At 46.4% G+C, this 24,292-nt stretch overlaps 1 pseudogene; it reads right to left on the minus strand.

Moving 5' to 3' along the window:
* Window positions 1-10,214: 10,214 nt before the first annotated feature.
* Window positions 10,215-13,069, minus strand: LOC115804024 (uncharacterized; annotated as a pseudogene).
* Window positions 13,070-24,292: the final 11,223 nt, after the last annotated feature.

The following is a 24,292-nucleotide window of genomic DNA, read 5'->3' on the forward strand; positions in this document are numbered from 1 at the left end:
CCAAAACATAGAGGTCTTTGCTCCCGCACATCTGCTTTTGGGTTCAGCAAAATGTGACCATCTGCCGCTGAGGTGTGGGAGGAGCAGCCAGCCCAACACTGATCTCCCGTAACCTGTGCAGGGAGGGGAGGACCCAGGGTAGGACAGACCTGGACACAGCCTCCTGAGGGCGTAGATCTGGGCGGGGCTGGGGAAGGAGCCCCCTGTGTGCACTGCTCTCCCTGTCTCTGGGGTATTTCCCCTCACTGTCTTTCCTAAACCTGCCCCACAGAAACTTAACCTTCAGAGTTCATATTCTTTTAACCCATTTAGTCCCTTCCCTGCCTGTTTTAAAAAATAAAATAAAAAGCACTTTAACAGAAACACAATTTTCTGGGACAATTATACTAGAAGCTATTTTATTCTTAACAAGTTCAAAGAAATGCAAGCCATCATCATTGATAACACCATCACCTCTCCTTTCAGGTGACAGCCCCTTCAAGGGGTGACATCAGGACTCACACACAACAGAGGAAGGGAACTGGCCCAAGTGAAGCCAAAGTCCCCTACAAAGCACTCCTTTGGGTGCCAGCCACACAATCCTGAATTCAATCATTTAACCATTTGTAATATCCTTTGGGTCAGGCTCTGTGAAAGAGTTCAGGTAACATCAGCCATTCACAAATACCTCCTCACATGTGGGCCTGTGCTACAGAACGTGTATCTTCTTAGAGGGGCCATGTGATAGAATTCTGACCAATGATATGGAAAGAGAAGATCGGGGGAGCATTATGTCTCCCAAGTCGAAAAGGAGTGGCTTCAAATCAAAACCTCTATTATGTCCTATGAGATTCACACATGCTCCTTCTTGCTGCACGGAACATGGTTCGATGCTTGATAGTTGGGCAACCACACTGGAATTATGAGAGAACAAAAATGTGCACAATGCCTGCAAGTAGACAATGCCAGAGAGTAGTGAAAAATGAAAAGGCACCTTATAAGTTTTCACAGCCATTTTATCAGCTATGAGCATCTACCTATTCCCTGTGTACATAGCACCAAATGTACATCTTCTTTTTTATACATATGCATTAGTCCATTCTTGGTATAGCTGAAAACAAACTACCAGCTACAGAAAATGACACATTATTATATTTCATTTATACCAACGTTAAATGTGAGCATAACCTGCTACCCAACTCCACTGTATCAATTACCACAACTGAAAAAAAATCCTCCTTCCACTCCAGTCAAGATAATTACAAAGACAACGTGGGTTGTGAAAAACTTGGGAACTTCTAGTCTAGAAACTAAATAAGCTGTTTAAAAAAGAAAGGCTCAGGCTTCCCTGGTGGCGCAGTAGTTGAGAGTCCGCCTGCCAATGCAGGGGACACGGGTTCGTGCCCTGGTCCGGGAAGATCCCACATGCCACGGAGTGGCTGGGCCCGTGAGCCATGGCCGCTGAGCCTGCGCATCCGGAGCCTGTGCTCCGCAACGGGAGTAGGCCACAGCAGTGAGAGGCCCGCGTACCACAAAAAAAAAAAGAAAGGCTCACTGCCTCTGACTGGTGAACTTCTCACACAACTAAGTGACGCCTCACGCAGAACCCAGAACTCTTTTTATTTATTTATTTCTGGCTGCGTTGGGTCTTCGTTGCTGTGTGTGGGTTTTCTCTAGTTGCAGCGGGCGGGTTGCGGTGCGTGGGCTTCTCGTTGCGGTGTCTTCTCTTGTTGCAGAGCACGAGCTATAGGCGTGTGGGCTTCAGTAGTTGTGGCACGTGGTCTCAGTAGTTGTGGCTCGCGGGCTCTAGAGCACAGGCTCAGTAGTTGTGGCGCATGGGCTTAGCTGCTCTGCGGTATGTGGGATCTTCCAGGACCAGGGCTCGAACCTGTGTCCCCTGCATTGGTAGGTGGATTCTTAACCACTGCGCCAGCAGGGAAGTCCCCGGAACCCAGAACTCTTGATAAGACTATCACTCTGTTAAGAGAAAGGTCCCTGCCACGTGTGGGTGGAAGGTCACTTATTTAAAGTGGACATAATCTATTTTGCAGTTATGTTCCTGGCACCTCGTTTTCTGTGAACCACAGCACATGCCTTGCTGACCTGCCTATTGCAGTGTCCAGAAGGCTTCCTCATCTCCAACATCTAGGTTGCCGTGTGATATTTTAAAGCTATATTCACAAAGTTTGTTTCATTCAACACCCCCTCTCCGTCAAACTGCCACCAATCTAAGCCTGGGAAAACGTAATAATCTCTGTATACTAACAGCATCTAGTCTTCAGTCTTTCTGCCTAGAAATTTGTTTAAATCACAAGGACAGAATCTGATTTCCCAGATTCTCAGAAACCCAGCACATTTGCCAAGTCTCCATCTCCATCGTTTGTACATCAGAACACACCACCACTAGGTGCCTAAGACCTTGGAGTGATTAAAGGGAGCTTCCTTGCAGTTTCCTCCCTCCATTTCCAAAGAGCTCTCCATAGTTACTTTCAACAAGTCTTACGCATCTCTCTAAGAAAAACACCATCATCCTATTTTATCAGTCTTCACACATCTCCTAGCGCTAACTGCCTGAGTTAAGACTCTGGTCCATTGAAGCTGCTCCACTCTTACCACAATTAAGTGATCACAATGTTGCACGTGAACCTTAATTCGTCACTTAAATTTCTCATTGTTTTAGAAGAATACTGAAAGCACACATCAGAGACTACCAGGGCCTGCATGGATGACTGGGGGTGAGGAGAGCAGTGAGAACCCTGTGTCCTTAACAAAAGGCAAAGAAGGACAATGACTGGCATTCATATGTAGCAAGGATGACAATGAGGTTACACAGAAGAACTGGAAGTAATTAGGAAGTGAAACAAGTCGATTTTTCTCCTAAATTCAGAGTGTCGGTTGTGCAACCAGAGAACAGCGATCCTCTCTCCACTTGCAGAGTTTATGCAATTCTACATTTAATACATTTTCTGTCTCTTACCTCATGCTGCAGCATTACTCAATTGGAATATTTTTCTCCTAACTATACAGTATCTACTATACACCCATCACCGTCATGTGTGTTTGTTCACTCCATGTAAATGCCTAAACAACCTCATGACTTAGGAATTCTGCAGGTTTTCACCTGGTCAAATTGTCACAGTAAAGTGAATAACTTTGATAATGTCACTTGTAAGAACTGGAAGAAACAATAAGTGAAGAAAAGTTGTCTTACCGTTCCTCTCTAATTAAGAAGAAAAAGGGACTTCCCTGGTGGTCCAGTGGCTAAGACTCCGTGCTCCCAACGCAGGGGGCCCAGGTTCGATCCCTGGTCAGGGAACTAGATCCCGCATGCCACAACAAAAGATCCTGCATGCCGCAACTAAGACCAAGTGCAGCCAAATAAATAATAAAAGAAATATTTAAAAAAAAGAAGAAGAAAGGAATCACAAAGAATCCCAAACAGGTCAGACAGAAAGTGAGAAATGTCCACTGCAAAAATTAAATCTCTCTTCCACCCCAGTGATCCTCTCTCGAGGCAATCAATATGAAGCATCTAAGTATCTTTCCAGTTTTCTCTGCCATAAACAAATATTTATTTATTCAAGTGGGAGCTTTCTCAACATACCATTCTGTATCTGGCTTTTCTTCTTCCTCTAAATTCTACCTTGGAATTTATTTCCTAACCACCCTAGTAGATCCCGTAGTTTCTGGAAGCTACTATTGCATCTGGGTGGGTGTTTAGATTGTTTCCACTCTTCTTATATGCTATAACTTTCTTGGACATGTGTCTTTGCACTTATTTGTAACAAATCTTCCAAAGTGGAACAGCTGTGTCACATGATATGTGCATCTTTACCTTCAGTAAATGTTGCCAAAGAGCCTTCCAGAGACTTCATTGTGACACTCCCATAAAAAGATGGGAAGATGCCTTAAAAACAAAAAATGAAAACCCTGTTTACTACTAAACTTTTAATCTTGGCCAATCTGATGGGTGAAAAAATGAAATCTCATAGCTGTTTCAATTTGGTTTCATGATCACCCTCATTACTACTCACATTGAAGACCTTTTCATATATTATGATACTTTGAAGTACCTAGTACTATTCTTAGTCCATTTAACTTTTGGAATGTTGGTCATTTTTAAAATAGATCTATAAGAGCTCTTTTTATACTACAGAATAGCTTTTGCTTATTAGGTGTATTGGAAGTACTTTTCATTACCTTCTGACTCTGTAGGCTTTGCCACACGTATATCTTAACTTCTATGAAGTCAGTTTTATTTACCTTTTTCTTTCTGTTCCTAGGTTTCCTGTTTCCTGTGAAACACCTTCACTCTAAGATAATTTTTCATATTGTCTTTGTCTCCTTCTTCAATGTCACTCCAAGAAAAAAGCAGCTGGAAGCCCGGAGGGTCTGAGTTTGTCTCTCTGCAGCTTTTCAGAGCAGCCTTCCTTGCCTTTGGAGATGCTTCTCAAACAAGAGTGGAGTCTGCAGAACACAGCCTGCCAGGAGCTTGGAGGGGCTTGGAGTCGGGGGAGTCACAAGCATGGCATCATTTGGGGAATCTGGGTGACGGTTATATGGGAAATCTTCTTACTATGCTGACTAGATTTCTGTGCATCTGAAATTATGCTGAAATAGGAAGATTTTTTAGAGGGATAAAACAGGGAGCAGCGCAGGGCCACACATCCACAAGTTGGGGTGAGAGGGTGGAGGCCCTGCATACCCTCCACATGAAAGACAAGGGTTTGAAGGTGGTTGGCCAAGGCAAGATTTCACCCACTCACTGCTGGATGTGCCCACAAGCCCTTCAGCTTCTTTCCTGCATTCTCCGGGGGAGACTCCAGCCCTGATGTCCGGAGCTTCCTCGGAGTCCGTCCTCCGGGGAGGAAATGAGCCCTAAATATGCCGTCCTGGGTTAGTCGTGATCCTGCCCTGGCTGCCATGGGTGGGGTTTGGGAAAGGGGCATTGATTACGAATAATAAAACCTTGGAACCTTACATGTCAGACCTAGGAACCAGGAGCCAAGATGAGCCAATTTAAAAGTGAAAGAAAATGGAGAATGACACCCGTTTGTCTCATATGTGACCCCAAAATAGGGCCAGGCCCCGTGACCTCACCTGCATGTGTCTAGCCATTCCAGCTACCGTCAAGATCAACTCTAGAAGAGCTGGACTAACCTTGACTAACTTTCTAGTTTTCTTTGTTTTTTTTCATTTCAAGTTGAAAAAGTTAGAGATGCTTGTGATTTTTAAAATTTTGTCCTGTATTTTGAACAAATAATGCCTCCACATGGTTCAAAATTTTAAAAGCACCCCTAGCCACTTTAATGCATCCTAGTTGCTAGTTTCTTTTAGAGCTTTCCAGAGATGTTATATGCACTGAGAAGCAAATATGTTTATGCATAATTTCCCTTCTAATTCATACAAAGGGGAGCAATGTGTTTTCTGCGCTTTGAGTCTTTGCATGGAAACGGTATCTTGGAAACACTGGAGATCTTTCCATCAGCATGTGGAGACCTGGCTCATTCTTTTTCATGGCTGCATAGGCATTTAGGTTGCTTTCAACATCTCCCTAGTACAGTCAGCACTGCAAAGAATAAGCTTGTACAGAGATCATTTTACCTGTATATGTGTATTATCTATAGGAAGGATTTAATGCATTGACGTGGAAATGTTGGGCCAAAGAGCTTAAACATTTGTAATATTGATAGACATTAATGCTCTGCTGTCCACAGGGGCACTTGTCATTTTCTTAAGTGATGTTAATTCTACTGAAAGGAGCCAGCCTGGCGTGGCAGCAGAAGTCCCAGACCAGGGGAGAGGGGATCTGAGACGGAGCCCCAACCCTGCAGTAACGCGTTGCATGTCCCTGGGAAGGTCGGCTTTGTTTGATTCCTCGCCTGAGAAGTGAAGGGACTGAGTAAGGTGCCCAGGGACTTCCCTGGCGGTCCAGTGGTTAAGACTCTGTGCTTCCAATGCAGGGGGCGTGGGTTCGATCCCTGCTTGGGGAACTAAGATCCCACACGTCCTGTGACGCAGCTGAAACAAAAACGAGTAAGGTACCCAGGACCCGACAGTCACCTTTGCTGCCATTAGGAGAGGCAGAGGTACCCCGGTCACTTGGAATAATGAGAACCGGGTCAGCAGCTTTCTGCCATCCTCCGAATAAAAGAAACCAAGCCCTAGTGCACACAGCACTTACAAAAACCTGGGGCTGGGCTCTGTCTGCAGGGAGGCCCTGGTCCTGCTCTGGGGGCTCAGGGATGGGAGGGGGATGCTTACTTTTCTCTGTATTTCCTTTTCCATCATCAGAATTTAGCACCATGTGCATGAATTACCTATTCAAAAGTTAAATTCACTATTTAGAACAGAAACAAAGAGAAGCCTTCTGGAAAGCATCCTGGCCTGGGAGGGAGGAGGTTTGGGTTTTAGCTGCTTCACTTCTCTGGGCCTCCTTCATCTCCTTTGACCAGTGAGGGGCTTGAACAAGATGAACTTTCTCTGGTTCCAAGCCAGAGTGAGTGTAAAAGCAACCAAGGGGAACAGACTTTGGGGTCAGACAGAACTGGTCCTGAGTCCTGGTTCCCTCAACAGACCTGCTGTGTGACCTTGGGCAAGTTACTCAATCTCTCTGTGCCTCCATCACCTCATCTGGAAGATGGAGATAAGAACACCCATGTCACAGGTCTGTTGGGGGAGTAGGAGGTCATGTGTCTAAAGCAGGTTCTATGGTGCCAGGCTCAGTAAAGGGTGCTGTAATCAGGTGAGGGCAATTCCAAATACTCTACAGAAAATGAGCTCTACGGGGAACCTTAGAGAGAGTGTCCATTCTGACATCCTCAGTTTACAGATGGAAAGTGGCAGTGCAGAGAGGAACCCAGCACGCCTTCCTTCTCTCTTCCTGCCCAGAACTTCTGGGCCTCAGGAGATGTGGCTCTAACTCAGTTCCTTGTGTGATGGCGTTTTATCCATCAGCTGGTCCCAAAGAGTCATCTATTTTCACGTTCCCTGCCTGGCACAGGTGACACCAGGGTCTGGTCACAGGCCACTGGGACTCTGAGGCCCCAGTATTGCAGCTCCCAAACCACGCCACGGTCTGGCCTTCCCAAGTGATGGATCTCAGCCAACTCCTGGGATATTGGGGTCAGGGACATCCCACTTAAGACCCTCTGCTCTCTACTCACAGAGAGGACAGGCTTCAGGCCCTACCATGGGACAGGAAGTTCAAAATGCAAACTCTCCTAGAAAGATAGGCATGGACCGAATTTCACATTAACCCAGAGATGACGGGATGAAGAGAAGGGAGAAGAGAGAAAGGCAGGGAAGGGCCTGAAAACAACAGGAGGGGTGAGAGACGGGTATACATTTCAAAATGAAACTCACAGGGGACTGATTTTATAGCCAGGAATGGAATCTTCTCATTTCTGTGTCCCCAGCCCATGGCCTGGCACACGGTCAGTGCTCAACAGATGAATGAATGCACGCGTCAACGAACAGGTGAGCAGCTCAGAGAACTGTTGTTTAACTGGGATAATGTGTGAGGAAAGGCTCTGCACCACGAATCTCTCAGTGCCGCCAGCGCCTGGCACACAGTAGGGCCTAAGTCGCTGTGTGCTTATGGCACGGGCGCGCCTCCCAGAGGTGGGGGAAAACTATGTCCTCTTCTTCCAAAGGAAGCTGGTAGTCTCTTTTGGAAGGAGAGCCTCGTCAGCATTGCTTTGGGGATTCAAACCTGCCCCCGACCGACCTCTGTGAGCATCTCCCGGTTCTGAGGAAGAAGGGAGGCGAGGCCCTGTCTAAATCATAAAGATGTTGCATCCTGATACATTTTCCTCCCTTTCTTGTGGAGACAAGGAGGAGTTAGTAAATTCACATCCACAGATCTGCAGGAGCAAAATCTTGTCTTCTTGTATCAGAAGCTATAAGCTTATTTCTAATCTGACAAGTCCACACAAGAACTTGTACACAAATATTCTTATCAGCATTACTCACAATAGCCACAAAGTGGACACAACCCATATGTCCATCACGAGGTGAATGGCTAAACAAAATGTGGTACGTGCACACAATGGAATAATATTCAGTCATAAAAAGAAATAAAGTACTGATACATGTTACAACATGGATGTGCCTTTAAAATATTAGGCTAAATGAAAGAAGCCAGACACAAAAGGCCATATACTGTATGATTCTATGCCTATGAAATGTCCGGAATAGGCAAATCCATAGAGACAGAAAACAGATTTGATTGCCAGGGGGCTGGGGTACCATGGCATGGAGAGTGACTGCTAATGGGTGTGGGAGTTTCTTTTTGTGGTGGTAAGATGTTCTGGAATTACACAGTGGTGATGGTTGAAAACTTTGTGAATATAGTAACAAAATACTGAATTATACACATTAAAAAAAGAAATAAGTAAAATTTTAAAACCAGAAAAAAAAAATAGTAACACTGACCTATCAGGCCATTGGCTGTTGAACCTGGACGTCAAACTGTCAGCTCCAGAGCAAACAAACTCCAACCCATCATCCAGGGTGCACACCAGAGAGACAAATACAGATACACAGTTCATTCTCGTATCAAGATACAATACCTCTAGGACTTCCCTGGTGGTGCAGTGCTTGAGAGTCCGCCTGCCGATGCAGGGGACACGGGTTCGTGCCCCGGTCCGGGAAGATCCCACGTGCCGCGGAGCGGCTGGGCCCGTGAGCCATGGCCGCTGAGCCTGCGCGTCCGGAGCCTGTGCTCCGCAAGGGGAGAGGCCACAACAGTGAGAGGCCCGTGTACCGCAAAAAAAAAAAAAAAAAAGATACGATACCTCTGAAATGAGTAAAGAGACACAGTGAACACTTCCTCATCTTCTTAGGTGGAGACACGTGTCTCTCTGCGTTTTGAAAAATGACAAACCTTCCTCTTAGACAAACATCTCATTGTGTCCCGTGGTCTCCTACAGGCACATCTGTTGAGAGTGAGAGGGTCTGGGTCAGCACCAAGCATCTTTATGTATCCAGCAGGCGTCTGGATGGGAGGCTGGGTCCCCTCAGGACAACGTCTGCTTTGAGATGGACCTCTTCTTGCCCTATTCGTGAACTGCTCAGGGAGGCCCGGCCACCAGCTCTCAGCAGCCTTCACGTCTGGCCTTGGCAGGGTGCCTGACTCACATATGTGAACACACCCTGCAGAGCCTTGAATGGTCTTCATCTTCCTCACAGGTAGAATAATGGGGTCAGATTTGATCATGGAGTTGTGAAGAGTGTTCCAGGGAGCATCACCTTCAGAGGGGTAGGAGGTGAGACTTGAGGAGTGCTATTAGACACTGGAAAACAGGCTCCTTGTCCACAGGACCTCTCCGGGGCTTTAACGTGCTGAAGGGGGAGGCAGGATGCTTATATGGATTAAGAGCTGAACCCTGGAGTCACACAGTGATTTAGGCATTCATTAGCTGTGTGACCTTGGGCAAATGATCCAACCTCTCTGATCCTTAGTTTCCTCACCTCTAAAATGAGAGTAACAAGAGTATCTCCCTTCCCAGTGAGGCTGGGACGCTTCAATGTGTCAAAGTGGGGCTAGTCAATTACCATTCTGTGACTCACAGCTTGGCCTTGGCCCCTGTGGGAGCTCAGAGAGCACAGCAAATTGTGCCCTGTTGGATATGAAGGAGGAGTTTTTCAGGGACAGGGGAAGGAGGAGAGAATCCAACGCAAAGGGAAAAGCAGGCACAAAAGCATGGAGGCACAACTGGCTGTGGTGGCCTCGAGAACTGCTGAGATGCAGACGTGTGGGTGACTCAGGCACGGTGAGTGGGGGAGGGAAGGAGGCAGCAAGGGAGCAGCTGGAGAGGGGGCTGGGCCACAGCAAAGTCACTGGGAGTCACAGAACAGCTCTGGAGAGCATCCGGCCACTGCCACGAGTAATGGAGGAGAGCAATGAAGGTGCTATGTGCGTGGGGAGGAGGGGCCAGCTGGACACGACCCTTCTCTCCCCCAGCCTCGTGGCTAAGAAGGCCCTCCCTCCTGCAGGGGATGTGAAAGGAGACCTCCTGGGGCCGGCAGTCAGGCTCAGGAGAGCTGAGAGGGCTCTCAGCCAGCCAGGGGAGCCCCGGGGAACTGGGGCAGGTGAGCATCGCACTTGAAGCTATGCACGGCGAGAGGGTGCAGGCAGCAAACAGACTGTTTTGAACTAGGAATTAGATTCACGTGGCGTAAGATACAAAAATGTCATGGGACCAAAAGGCAGAAGAGGTAACATGAGGGGGTGGGAGCAACCTCTGGGCCAGTTTCCTTTTCTAATAAGTAAAATAAAACTAGGCCCCCAAAGTGAGGTCAAGCCTTTCTCCTTGGGACCAAGAGAATGGACAGATGCTCCTGAATTTGAAGAGCACCAGCCTGCGTGAAGTCAGGAAGGAACCACGCAGGAAGAGAGCAGTCAGGCCGCAGGTCTGGAAGCGGCGGGAGGAGTTTCAACTCCCCCTCCGGGAACTGCAGCTCACCCTGGCTGCTCTTACTCCAAAAACTTAGGAAAGGAAAAAAAGTAGGAAAGAATTAAGATTCCACACCTGGCAGTTTTAACTTACAAAAAAAGTATTTATTAATCTAATTTTCCTTCTCTTGCCATAATCCAGAAGCATGACGCTGACGGCCTGATATATCGGTGTGAAGTTGTCGAAAGCCCCACCAGTCACTGATTCCAAAATTCCATGACTGGCCTTTGTTAGGCAACAGGACTGCAGTTACAGCATGGTTTCAAGTCCATACAGGAAGCCCACCAACCCCAGGGTCTCCCACACCTGCCATGGCTCACTGGGTGGGTTGTGGAGCATGAGAATCAACAGCACCGAGCAGACGGACCGAGAAGGCTTCGGGCAGAACACTGCTGCGGTGTACTTCCCCTGACAGAAGCCGGAGCTGTCCACCCGCAAGGCTGCTCGGTCACAGGCCTGGTTCCCTGGGAAGCATCTCTCTTTGGCCGAGGGTCAGAAGGCTGCGCACCCAGATCGCCCTGAGAAGCAGTCCCCACACGCCAACCCGAGCCTGAGCCGCCATCGCTGTCTTTCCAGCGGGTCCGCCCAGCCCGCTGATGCTACTGCTGCTTGTGTGGAAGAGCCTTCCTGGGTGGTGGGAGCTCCCTGTGGATCAGGGTGAGTCCGCAGAGGATGAGGAAGACTCCTCCCCACCACAAGACCTCCTGGCACTCTCCATACAACACAAAACCCAGGAAGGCCTGCAGGACAGAGAGAGCTGTGAGGCTGGGCAGGCACGTGCCCGCAGGATGCGACCACGGTGGGTGGGCACCACCTGACTCCCCTGTGGCTGAGTGCCCTCCTAGGGTGGGAGGAAAGGTCTGGAGCTGGAAGTCTTGGGCCTGAAACCCATCTGTTACCTTCAGCGTATCTCACCTGGAGAAGTGGGGAGGGTACCTCCTCACAGCATCGAACCCAGCAAAGTGCACAAGAAAGCCCAGCAGAGGCCGGCAGCCAGGCCCAGCACACAGCTGGTCCACCAAGTCCTCCCTGCCTGGACTGCAGGGCTGAATGGCTCAGCCCCACCTGGGAGAGAAGAACCTCGACCCTCCACATCTCCTGCCTGAGTTCACAGACCCCTGAGGAGCAGCAAGCAAGTAGGCTTTTGACAGTTGCACTTCATCCCCATCTAACTTGAGAATTCCTCCAAGTTAGAGATTAGAGGAGCAGCCACCGGGAGTCAAGACACAGCCCAACCTCTGCTTCAGCTCCTGGCCCTTCTCCTATGTAGAAGCAGGGGTTGCCCAAGGACAACCCACCCAGAACCCTCCCAGAGCCCAGGTTTGGGACAGAGAAACTGTACGCTCAGGCTACTCACCGAGCTGAGGGTATTTGAAAAAGTCACTGTGACAGATGCAATGGCTGAAGACATGGAGAAACTGAGGCCCCGGCTAAAGAACGTCCACATCAGAGAATTGGTGGTAGCCATCACAATAATGCCTAAGACGCAGAAGCCCACGTTCACCTGCAGGAGAAAGTGTCACTGCAGCCACGGCCAGCCCTGGGCAGCATGACCGGCAGACCCCCTCACAGCAGCCAGGGTCATGGTTACTGCTGGCAGCTGGGCCACCACAGCCTGGGGGTCCTCAGAGCTTTCCTGCACAGGGCTTCACTTAACCCTCAGCAGGGCGCACACCCACTTTACACCTGAAACAACCTCAGAGAAGACCCATATTTGGCCATCTTGCCAGCCATGTGACCTTGGGCCGAGGTCAAATGCGAATTCCTATCCAGTTATTTTCTATTGAACACCAGTCTCTTACTGCCCCCATAGTGACCAAGGCTTGAAGTTCAATCCCAGAGGGCCAAGTACTTATTACTCGATATGAGGGATGAGTAAATCAGGGGCAGAGTCCTCACTTCCCGGGAGCAGGTAAAGCATGTATAAGTCCTGTCTCCCCGCCATGCTGTGAAGGCTACATCCCACTCGGGCCGGTCCCATTGGGCATTCTTGAGCTTTTACTGTGTGCCAGGCCCTCTGCTAATTGTTTTAAGTACATTTGCATTTGTTCCTTAACTTCATTTTACAGATAAAAATCCTGAGGCATTAAGTAACTTGCCTAAAGTGCCACAGCTGGGGGGAGCCGCCAGGATTCAAGCCCAGGCAGTGTGGCTCCTTGCTCTGAACCAGGACACAGCCATTCCTGGGGAAACCACACCTGGGACTATTTGAATGGCGATCCCAAGCATCACTTGGAGAACTTGCAGATTTCTTTCTTTTTTAAAGGAGAGCCTTGAGAGAAGAGAGGACCTTCAAGAAGCCTCCTACACAAAGGATATGCAGACCGCTTGCTTGGTTTTGAGTTTTAAACCTGCCTGCAGACAGAGCTGCTTCCTCTGGGGGGATGGTGTCCATCTAAACCTAATACTCTCATTTCTCATTAACAGTTTCCCAGCAACTGAATATATAGTGTCTTGAGGAAGGAGTGTCTCTGCATGATTTACACAGAAGCACTGTATATGCCAGTGCCAGCCTGCTTACGTAAAGGCTTATGAAGGTCCGCTGCACAACTGAGAAGACAAGAAAAACCTCATGGCTCACAGTCACTCATCTTACTTTGGACCACTTACTCCAAGAATTACAGCCAGCAGGATACCAACCGCAAGCATGGCAGCTCCCACTGGGTTAGCCCTAAACAGGTTTACACCTAAAGAATCAGCCTGTCTACTGATTCTTAGGTCAGGGCCTAACCCTGGGTTGCAGATGCAATGAAACCTCTTTAACAAGCAGAAGCTGGCCTATGACTCGGGATGGAAGCGGCAAAGACGTACACCTTAGCAGACATGGGAAGGTAGTTCAGGAGTTCTCAGCATTGGGGGGAATGTCCAGAATATTTCTCTCAGTCAAAATGAGAGATAGAGGGGCTTCCCTGGGGGCGCAGTGGTTGAGAGTCCGCCTGCCAATGCAGGGGACGCGGGTTCGTGCCCCAGTCCGGGAAGATCCCACATGCCGCGGAGCGGCTGGGCCCGTGAGCCACGGCCGCTGGGCCTGCGCGTCCGCGGCCTGTGCTCCGCAACGGGAGAGGCCACAGCAGTGAGAGGCCCGCGTGCCACAAAAAAAAAAAAAAAAGAGAGAGAGAGAGAGAGAGAGATAGAGAAGACATTTCTGGTGGTCCAGTGGCTAAAACTCTCCCAATGCAGGGGGCCTGGGTTCAATCCCTGGTCCCGGGAACTAGCTCTCACGTGCCCCAACTAAAAAGATCCCACGTACCCCAACTAAGACCCGGCATGGCCAAATAAATAAATAAATATATATTTAAAAAGGTAGAGAGTGGATGTAGGAGGTGTGCATCTTCCCGAAAAGCGAACTAACCCAATCGGAGAACAGATTTTAGGTGCCCCCAAATGCGGCTCCGCAACGCGTTGGCCCGGAGAGGCGGAGGGAACCCGGCGGAGGCGTCGGTGCAGGCGGCTGCGCACACACTGCCCCTCTCGGCCTGTGACATCCCACCTTGGAGCCCGCTGCGCCAGCCACGGACCCTCGGAGGAGCACACTCCGCGTTGGACTGCGGCCTCACGTGACGCGACGCTCACGTGGGTGCGGTGGCCAATAGAGGCTCCCCGAGGGCCTAGAAGGGCGGGGCCGCCGCCAGAGTCCTAGGCCTCCTTCTCCCGGCGTTGGCTCCTTTCCGCGTTAGGTTTAGCCTTTCCCTGGCGCAGTCCTGGACCGATGTCCAAGGCTGACAGTGGCGGTGGTACTGTGGTTGCTGATGTAGACTAACTCTTCGTGGCCTAGCAGTTTCAATCCTTGTCATTAGGTGTGGTCCAACATCGGGTCCCCTGGGAATCTGTCTAACTCCCAGGTCCCGCCCCACGCCCGTTGAAACAGAATCTACTTTTTAACAAGACCCCCAGGAGATCGACATGCACCTTAGAGATACTTCGGCAGAGGGCGCCAAAGACCTGCAGACTCAGCAAGAAAGTGGGCTAGGGTTAGGGCTTGTGACAATTCAAAAGGCCCTGGTGGATATATGCTCATTGTAAGAAATTTAGAAAGTATATTAGAAAATTTCATCCATAATCACTCCACTCAGATAATTGGGATTAACATTACTTCCAATTTCCAATGTACTTAACTTTTAAAATGTTTTCGTTTAAGTAGTACGTTTCTTTGAAAATGAAGTGCTGTTCAAGTGTATAAAGGCTAATTACACTATCCAGGAAAGTCAGTTATTACAGTACTTTTTCTATATGTATAGTTTTATATATAGCACACGTTAAAAAATAGTGCATATACCATGTATGGGACTATTTTTCTAAACATGATTTCATAGTGCACATACTGTCCAGCAGCATTGTTTTTTTCCATTCAGTAAGTTTTCATGTTAGTCCTTACGTGCCATCCTCTCACAACGTGGCTTTGTGGCTCCAATAAAAGCATGGATAACCCTGATAACTCCTATTAAAATTTCAAACTGGCCAATTTTTGTAGTTGTGAAAAGCGAGGCTCTGAGAGGCACTGTGCCACTTTGCAAAGAGCTGTGTGAACCCCAGCGCAAAGATGATCCCATCAGAAAGCTCTTACCTTACTTGGAACCGACAGGAAATTGAGTGGTGCTGTGCTGGATCAACTGTGCCTGCTTTATAAGTTTTCTTAGAACAAATGATGCCTCTATTAGCATTAGAGGTTGAGCATCTCAGAGCCACCTCCTCTGTAAAGCAGACTCTGCTACTCCCCTACCTTTACACCACGCCTGTGGTTGTCTGTCTGCCTCCCTGCTAGCCTGTGAGCTCCTTGAGGGCAGGGACGTGTTTCTTTCTTCTCTAGGTCCCCAGTGCCCAGCACAGGGCCTTGTCCTGGTGATGATGGCTGAATTGATACCATCCTTGGACACCCAGCTAGGAAGTAATTTCTGCCTCCTGGACAAAAGCTCCCATGTGCACACGTATCACCTGCTAGCAATCTTGTTAAAATGAAGATCCTGACTCAGGTCTGGAGCTGGATTAAGATTCTGCATTTCTAACAGGCTCCCAGATGGTGCTAACGCTGCAGGCGGCAGGGGGAGTGGGGGGTGGACGGGGGACACACCACACTGAGTAGCAAGTCTGTGATTAATCGTTGCCCTTAGCACACTCACACGCCTTGCAACATACTTACCTCCCTAACTGGGCTCCGTCAGGCAGATGTTATGCATGTCTTCTCTTTGTTCTGCCACAGTGCCCAATATTGTGACCGGCTCCTGTCCTTGCTATGAAAGTTTGAGTGAACAGACTATGATTTGATTATAAAAGATAAAATTTAAAAACTTACTAACAGCACCATGGTGTTAACTAGAGCACCCTTAACTGGGAGTGTGAAGGGGAAGGAATACCTCATCCCACATTTATTTGTTGGTATTTTTTAATTAATTAATTTTATTTTTGGCTGTATTGGGTCTTCGTTGCTGCACGCAGGCTTTCTCTAGTTGCGGCAAGTGGGGGCTACTCTTCGTTGTGGTGCGCAGGCTTCTTGTTGTGGTGGCTTCTCTTGTTGCGGAACATGGGCTCTAGGCGCCCCGGCTTCAGTAGTTGCGGCTCACAGGCTCTAGAGCACAGGCTCAGTAGTTGTGGCGCACGGGCTTGGTTGCTCTGCAATATGTGGGATCTTCCAGACCAGGGCTCGAACCCGTGTCCCCTGCATTGGCAGGCGGATTCTTAACCATTGGGCCACCAGGGACGTCCCATTTATTTAAAAAGCAATGAAAACAGACGTCAAAGATGACTTATGGACAAAAGATGACCTATCGAGTTCTGGGAGACCCATTCAGACTCTGCCTCAAATTTAGGGCCTAAAGTCATAAATTTAAGAGGCCTTAGGGGCCAAGGAGGGAATTTAAATGTGTGAAGTTCCCCACCCCCCTCCCCATGAGACAGGAGGGATGGGTGTGGCCTGTGATGACCTAGGGAGTGAATGTCTGTCTTGTCTCTTTTATGCCCTCTCCAACCTTACCTCAGTCTCTTCCTCCCTTTACTTTGATGGCAAAATATTAGCTCTCTGCACAGACACTCAACAGAAATACAGAGGCAGAGTTTTGGAGGAAAAAGAAAGAGTAACTTTGTTCTTTTCCAAGCAAAGAGAGAACATAGCAGGCTGGCGCCTCAAGAACTGTGCCCTCCTCCCTGGGGAATCAGGAAATGTCTTATAGGTGGGGCTTGCAGTCTGGGGTAGGTGATAAGGATCAAAGTAGTGAAGGTCTTGCATTCTTCTCTCTGCTTTATTTCAAAATGGTCACAACTGGCGTCAGGCAGGGGTAATTGGGTCTGTTCATCTCTGGGTTATTGGCCCAGGACCTTTTTGCTGAAATACAGAACACTCCAAGGGGTTATTTGTTACAAGGGAGTGTAGGGGGTGTATATACCAGGGGCAGGATGTAATTCACAGAGTCAGAGAGTCTTAGAGGTTAGCTTTGTGAAGGACAAAGCTAATTACAGACACTACAGATCAGTAACAGTTAAAATAAAACTAGGATTGATTAACTCTTTCAGGCCAGTTTATGCTGCTTCTCTAGCCTGTTCATTGTTCCTTTATTTTCCTTGTTTGTCAGAAAATAAAAACCTCACTTCAACAAGACAAGGACACAGGGGCTTCTTTACGCTTCCAACTTGTGTCCGTTCTTTGCCCAGTTAAACAAATGAGCACATACGTACTCAGGATCAGGACTGTTCCAGGCAGCAGAATTGCCAGGATGACTAAGATCCCTGCACTCCTTGGGTTCTGGCTTTTTGCAAAACTTTCAGTTCTAGTTCCCTGTCCTTAGCTGGCCTAAAGCTTTATCTCCTTTTCCTTGCTGTGAGTGACATTATGGGTTGAATTGTGCCCCCTAAAAAGATATTGAAGTCTTAATCCCCAGTACTTGTGAATGTGACCTTATATGGAAACGGAGTCATTGCAAACGTAGTCAAATTAAGATGAGATCATTAGGGTGGGCCCTAATCTGACTAGTGTTCTTAGAAAAGACAGACGGGAGAATGCCATGTGACCATGGAAACAGAAATTGGAGTGATGCATCTAAAAACCAAGGAGGGCTTCCCTGGTGGCGCAGTGGTTGAGAGTCCGCCTGCCGATGCAGGGGACACGGGTTCGTGCCCCGGTCCGGGAAGATCCCACGTGCCGCGGAGCGGCTGGGCCCGTGAGCCATGGCCGCTGATCCTGCGCGTCCGGAGCCTGTGCTCCGCAACGGGAGAGGTCACAACAGTGAGAGGCCTGCGTACCGCAAAAAAAAAAAAACCAACAACCAAGGAATGCCAAGGATTGCTGGCAACACCATAAGCTAAGAGAGGCATGAAATAGATTCTCCTCTGGAGCCCTCAGCCTTGCCAACACCTTGATTTTGAACTTATAGCCTCCAGAACTGTGTGAGAATAAATTTGTTTTAAGCCATCCAGTTTGTGGTAAGTTTTTGCAGCAGCCCTGGGGAACTCATACAGGTTGTTGACGAAAAATTAATCAGTCAACCTAAGAAAAATGGAAAATTTTTTTTTTGGCTGTGCGGGATCTTAGTTCCCTGACTAGGGATTGAACCCATGTCCCCTGCAGTGGAAGCTCGGACTCCTAACCACTGGACCATCAAGGAAGTCCCCAAAATGGAAAATTTTATTCAAGCCAAATTTGAGGATTATAACCCAGGAAGAGCAACTCAGAAAGCTCTGAGAACTGTTCTGCCTGTTAGAAGTCAAGGCACAGTTATACAAGTTTTTAGAGAAAGAGGGCTGTACATCAAATGACGTACTATTGATAGTTTACATAATCCAGACCTAAGAACGATGTGACCCCTTACGAGATCAAGACAGAATATTATCTTTAAGGAGTTGTGCTACTGATGGTAGGAGAATACTGCTCTTTATGGTTGAGCAGGTAGTTCTGCCAATGGGGGAGCTTTGTTCGATGCATAATGCAGATACAAGATGCAGAGTCAGGGGAGAGAGGAGGCCAAAGGGCACAGAAGATTTTTTTGTTTATATATGTATATCTTTAAAATTTTATTTATTATTTACTTTTGGCTGTGTTGGGTCTTCATTGCTGCACATGGGCTTTCTCTAGTTGTGGCGAGCAGCGGCTACTCTTTGTTGCGGTGGCTTCTCTTTGTTGAGAGCACAGACTCTAGGCACACAGGCTTCAGTAGTTGTGGCACACAGGCTCATAGTTGTGGCTCGTGGACTCGAATGCAGGCTCAGTAGTTGTGGCGCACGGGCTTAGTTGCTCCGCGGCATGTGGGATCTTCCCAGACCAGGGGTCAAACCTGTGTCCCCTGCATTGGCAGGTGGATTCTTAACCACTGTGCCACCAGGAAGTGCTATATTTTTTCTTGTCTTGCCATAAAATATGAATTTTATTTCACGAGGTGATAAGATCCAAGCCTCTTTATTACCAGCTTCACTGCACCACCTTCTCCTACCTCCAAGGCAGTCAGTGTCTCTTCTTTACCTTACACTGAATTTCAGTTTGTTCTTCATTTCTGGCTCTTAGGGATTTACTATTACTATTCCTTGAAAGTTCAACTATGCATTAATTTTCTAAAATAGTTTTTCTTCAGTATTATTGAAGTATAATTTACAAACCATAAAAGTAACAAAAAAATTTTTTTTCATTTCCTGAATCAGTTCATTAAGAATTTGCCTTTTTTTTTTTTTAATTTGGCTGCGTCGGGTCTTAGTTGCAGCACACGGGACCTTCATTGCGGCACGTGGGATCTTTCATTGTGGTGCTTGGGCTCTTCGTTGTGGCATGCAGGCTTCTCTCCAGTTGTGGCTCTTGGGGTCCAGAGCATGTGGGCTCAGTAGTTGCAGCATGTTGGCTTAGTTGCCCCTTGCCATGTGGGATCTATAGCTCCCCAACCAGGGATCAAACCCATGTCCCCTACACTGGAAGACGGATTCTTAACCACTGGACCACCAGGGAAGTCCCAAAATTAACCCATTTTGAATGTAGTTTCATTTTTATTAAATTTATAGAGTTGTGCAACCATCACCACAAAACACTTTTAAAACATTTCTGCAACATCAGAAAGTTCTCTTGTGGGAATTCCCTGGCAGTCCAGTGGATAGGACTCCACGCTTTCACTGCTGAGGGCGCGGGTTCAATCCCTGATCGGGGAACTAAGATCCCACAAGCCGTGCAGCACAGCAAAAAAAGAAAAGTTTCCCTTGTGCCCATCCCCAAGCAATCAGTGACTTGCTTTCTATCACCTGGCCTTTTCTGAACATTTCACATAAATGGAATCATACAATATGTGGTCTTTTGGGTCTGGCTTCTTTCACTTAGCATGCTTTCTTCTCACCCCCCACCCCCACGGTTCCTGCATGTTGTAGGAACATGTATCAGTTTCTCTCTTTTTTTATTGCTGACTACTATATGTAAAAAGTGTTCCATGTCATTAGTCGTTAGGAAAATATAAGTGATATGCCACTTCATACCCTCCAAGACGACTACCCTCCAAAATATAAGTGATATGCCACTTCATACCCTCCAAGACGACTACAGGAAAACCTGACGGTAACAAGTGTTGGTGAAGATATGGAAAAACTGGAACACACTGTTGTTGCGAATATAAAATAGTGCAGCCAAATGGTCTGTTTGGAAAAGTTAGACAATATGTTTTTTTTTTTGGTGTTACGCGGGCCTCTCACTGCTGCAGCCTCTCCCGTTGCAGAGCACAGGCTTCGGACGCACAGGCTCAGCGGCCATGGCTCATGTGTCCAGCCACTCCGCGGCATGTGGGATCCTCCCGGACCGGGGCACGAACCCGTGTCCCCTGCATCGGCAGGCGGACTCTCAACCACTGTGCCACCGGGGAAGCCCTAGACAATATGTTAAAAAGAAGATGAACACATGTTCACCAGATGACCCAGCAATTCTTTTTAACATCTTTATTGGATTATAATTGCTTTACAATGGTGTGTTAGTTTCTGCTTTATAACAAAGTGAATCAGCTATACATATACATACATCCCCATATCTCCTCCCTCTTGTGTCTCCCTCCCACCCATCCCCACCCATTTAGGTGGTCACAAAGCACCCAGCTGATCTCCCTGTGCTATGCAGCTGCTTCCTACTAGCTATCTATTTTACATTTGGTAGTGTATATATGTCCATGCCACTCCCTCACTTTGTTCCAGCTTACCCTGCCCCCTCCCCATGTCCTCAAGTCCATTCTCTTCATCTGTGTCTTTATTCCTGTCCTGCCCCTAGGTTGTTCAGAACTTTTTTTTTTTTTTAGATTCCATATATATGTATTAGCATACGGTATTTGTTTTTCTCTTTGACTTACTTCACTCTGTATGACAGACCCTAGGTCCATCCACCTCACTACAAATAACTCAATTTCGTTTCTTTTTATGGCTAATAGTCCATTGTATATATGTACCACATCTGCTTTATCCATTCATCTGTTGATGGACACTTAGGTTGCGTTCATGTCCTGGCTATTGTAAATAGAGCTGCAATGAACATTGTGGTGCATGACTCTTTTTGAATTATGGTTTTCTCAGGGTATATGCCCAGTAGTGGGATTGCTGGGTCATATGGTAGTTCTATTTGTAGTTTTCTAAGGAACCTCCATACTGTTCTCCATAGTGGCTGTATCAATTTACATCCCCACCAGTAGTGCAAGAGTGTTCCCTTGTCTCCACACCCTCTCCAGCATTTATTGTTTGTAGATTTTTTGATGATGGCTTTTTTTTTTTTTTTTTTTGATGAGCGCCATTCTGACTTGTGTGAGGTGATACCTCATTGTAGTTTTGATTTGCATTTCTCTAACGGTTAGTGATGTTGAGCATCCTTTCATGTGTTTGTTGGCAATTTGTATATCTTCTTTGGAGAAATGTCTATTTAGGTCTTCTGCCCATTTTTGGATTGGGTTGTTTGTTTTTTTGATATTGAGCTGCATGAGCTGCTTGTAAATTTTGGAGATTAATCCTTTGTCAGTTGCTTCATTTGCATATATTTTCTCCCATTCCGAGGGTTGTCTTTTGTCTTGTTTATGGTTTCCTTTGCTGTGCAAAACCTTTTAAGTTTCATTAGGTCCCATTTGTTTATTTTTGTTTTTATTTCCATTTCTCTAGGAGGTGCGTCAAAAAGGGCCATGGTGTGATGTATTTCATAGAGTGTTCTACCTATGTTTTCCTGTAAGAGTTTTACAGTGTCTGGCCTTACATTTACGTCTTGAATACATTTTGAGTTTATTTTTGTGTATGGTGTTAGGGAGTGTTCTAATTTCATTCTTTTGCATGTAGCTGTCCAGTTTCCCCAGCACCACTTACTGAAGAGACTGTCTTTTCTCCATGGTATATTCTTGCCTTTTCTTTTTTTTTTTTTTGCGGTACGCGGGCCTCTTACTGTTGTGGCCCCTCCCATTGTGGAGCACAGGCTCCGGACGCGCAGGCACAGCAGCCATGGCTCACGGGCCCAGCCGCTCCGCGGTATGTGGATCCTCCTGGACCGGGGCACGAACCCATGTCCTCTGCATCGGCAGGCGGACTCCCAACCACTGCACCACCAGGGAAGCCCCTATCCTTGCCTTCTTAATAAAAAATGAGGTGACCATATGTGCGTGGGCTTACCTCTGGGCTTTCTATCCTGTACCATTGATCTATATTTCTGTTTCTGTGCCAGTACCATACTGTCTTCATTACTGTAGCTTTGTAGTACAGTCTGAAGTCTGGGAGCCTGATTCCTCCAGCTCTGTTTTTTTCCTCAAGATTGCTTTGGCTATTTGGGGTCTCTTGTGTTTCCATATAAATGGTGAAATTTTTCATTCTAGTTCTGTGAAAAATGCCATTGGTAGTTTGATAGGGATTTCACTGAATCCGTAGATTGCTTTGGGTACTATAGTCATTTTCACAATGTTGATTCTTCCAATCCAAGAACATGGTATATCTCTCCATCTACTTGTATCATCTTTAATTTCTTTCTTCAGTGTCTTATAATTTTCTGCATAGAGGTCTTTTATCTCCTTAGGTAGGTTGATTCCTAGGTTATTTTATTTTTGTTGCAATAGTAAATGGGAGTGTTTCCTTAATTTTTCTTTCAGATTTTTTCTACCATTAGTGTATAGGAACCCAAGAGATTTCTGTGCATTAATTTTGTATCTTGCTACTTTACCAAATTCACTGATTAGTTCTAGTAGTTTTCTGGTAGCATCTTTAGGATTCTCTATGTATAGTATCATGTCATCTGCAAACAGTGACAGCTTTACTTCTTTTCCGATTTGGATTCTTTGTATTCCTTTTTCTTGTCTGATTGCTGTGGCTAAAACTTCCAAAACTACGTTGAATAATAGTGGTGACAGTGGACAACCTTGTCTTGTTCCTGATCTTAGAGGAAATGGTTTCAGTTTTTCACCATTGAGAATGATGTTGGCTGTGGGTTTTTCATATATGGCCTTTATTATGTTGAGGTAAGTTCCCTCTATGCCTACTTCCTGTAGGGTTTTTATCATAAATGGGTGTTGAATTTTGTTGAAAGCTTTTTCTGCATCTATTGAGATGATCATATGGTTTTTCTTTCAATTTGTTAATATGGTTTATCACATTGATTGATTTGCGTATGCTGAAGAATCACTGTGTTCCTGGGATAAACCCCACTTGCTCATGGTGTATGATCCTTTTAATGTGCTGTTGGATTCTGTTTGCTAGTATTTTGTTGAGGATTTTTGCATCTATGTTCATCAGTGATATTGGCCTGTAGTTTTCTTTCTTTGTGACATCTTTGTCTGGTTTTGGTATCAGGGTGATGGTGGCCTCGTAGAATGAGTTTGGAGTGTTCCTCCCTCTGCTACATTTTGGAAGAGTTTGAGAAGGATAGGTGTTATCTCTTCTCTGAATGTTTAATAGAATTCGCCTGTGAAGCCGTCTGGTCCTGGGCTTTTGTTTGTTGGAAGATTTTTAATCACAGTCTCTATTTCAGCGCTTGTGATTGGTCTGTTTATATTTTCTATTTCTTCCTGGTTCAAGTCTCGGAAGGTTGCGCTTTTCTCAGAATTTGTCCATTTCTTCCAGGTTGTCCATTTTATTGGCATATATTTGCTTGTAGTAATCTCTCAAGATCCTTTGTATTTCTGCAGTATCAGTTGTTACTGCTTTTTCATTTCTGATTCTAGACTTGAGTCTCCTTCCTTTTTTTCTTGATAAGTCTGGCTAATGGTTTATCAATTTTGTTTATCTTCTCAAAGAACCAGCTTTTAGTTTTATTGATCTTTGCTATTGTTTCCTTCATTTCTTTTTCATTTATTTCTGATCTGATCTTTGATTTCTTTCCTTCTGCTAACTTTGGGTTTTTTTTGTTCTTCTTTCTCTAATCGCTTTAGGTGCAAGGTTAGGTTGTTTATTTGAGATGTTTCCTGTTTCTTAAGGTAGGATTGTATTGCTATAAACTTCCCTCTTAGAACTGCTTTTGCTGCATCCCATAGGTATTGGGTCGTCGTGTCTCCATTGTCATTTGTTTCTAGGTATTTTTTAATTTCCTCTTTGCTTTCTTCAGTGATCACTTCGTTATTAAGTAGTGTATTGTTTGGCCTCCATGTGTTTGTATTTTTTACAAATCTTTTCCTGTAATTGATATCTAGTCTCATAGCGTTGTGGTCGGAAAAGATACTTGATATGATTTCAATTTTCTCAAATTTACTAAGGCTTGATTTGTGACCCAAGACATGATCTTTCCTGGAGAATGTTCCACGAGCACTTGAGAAGAAAGTGTTTATTCTATATTTTCGGATGGAATGTCCTATAAATATCAAAAAAGTCCATCTTGTTTAATGTATCATTTAAAGCTTGTGTCTCCTTATTTATTTTCTGTTTGGATGATCTATCCATTGGTGAAAGTGGGGTGTTAAAGTTCC

This window comes from Delphinapterus leucas, chromosome 10 (genome assembly GCF_059928025.1).
Source record: "Delphinapterus leucas isolate spDelLeu-1000000601 "Yukka" chromosome 10, BTC_Dleu_Yukka2, whole genome shotgun sequence".
Lineage (NCBI taxonomy): Eukaryota > Metazoa > Chordata > Mammalia > Artiodactyla > Monodontidae > Delphinapterus > Delphinapterus leucas.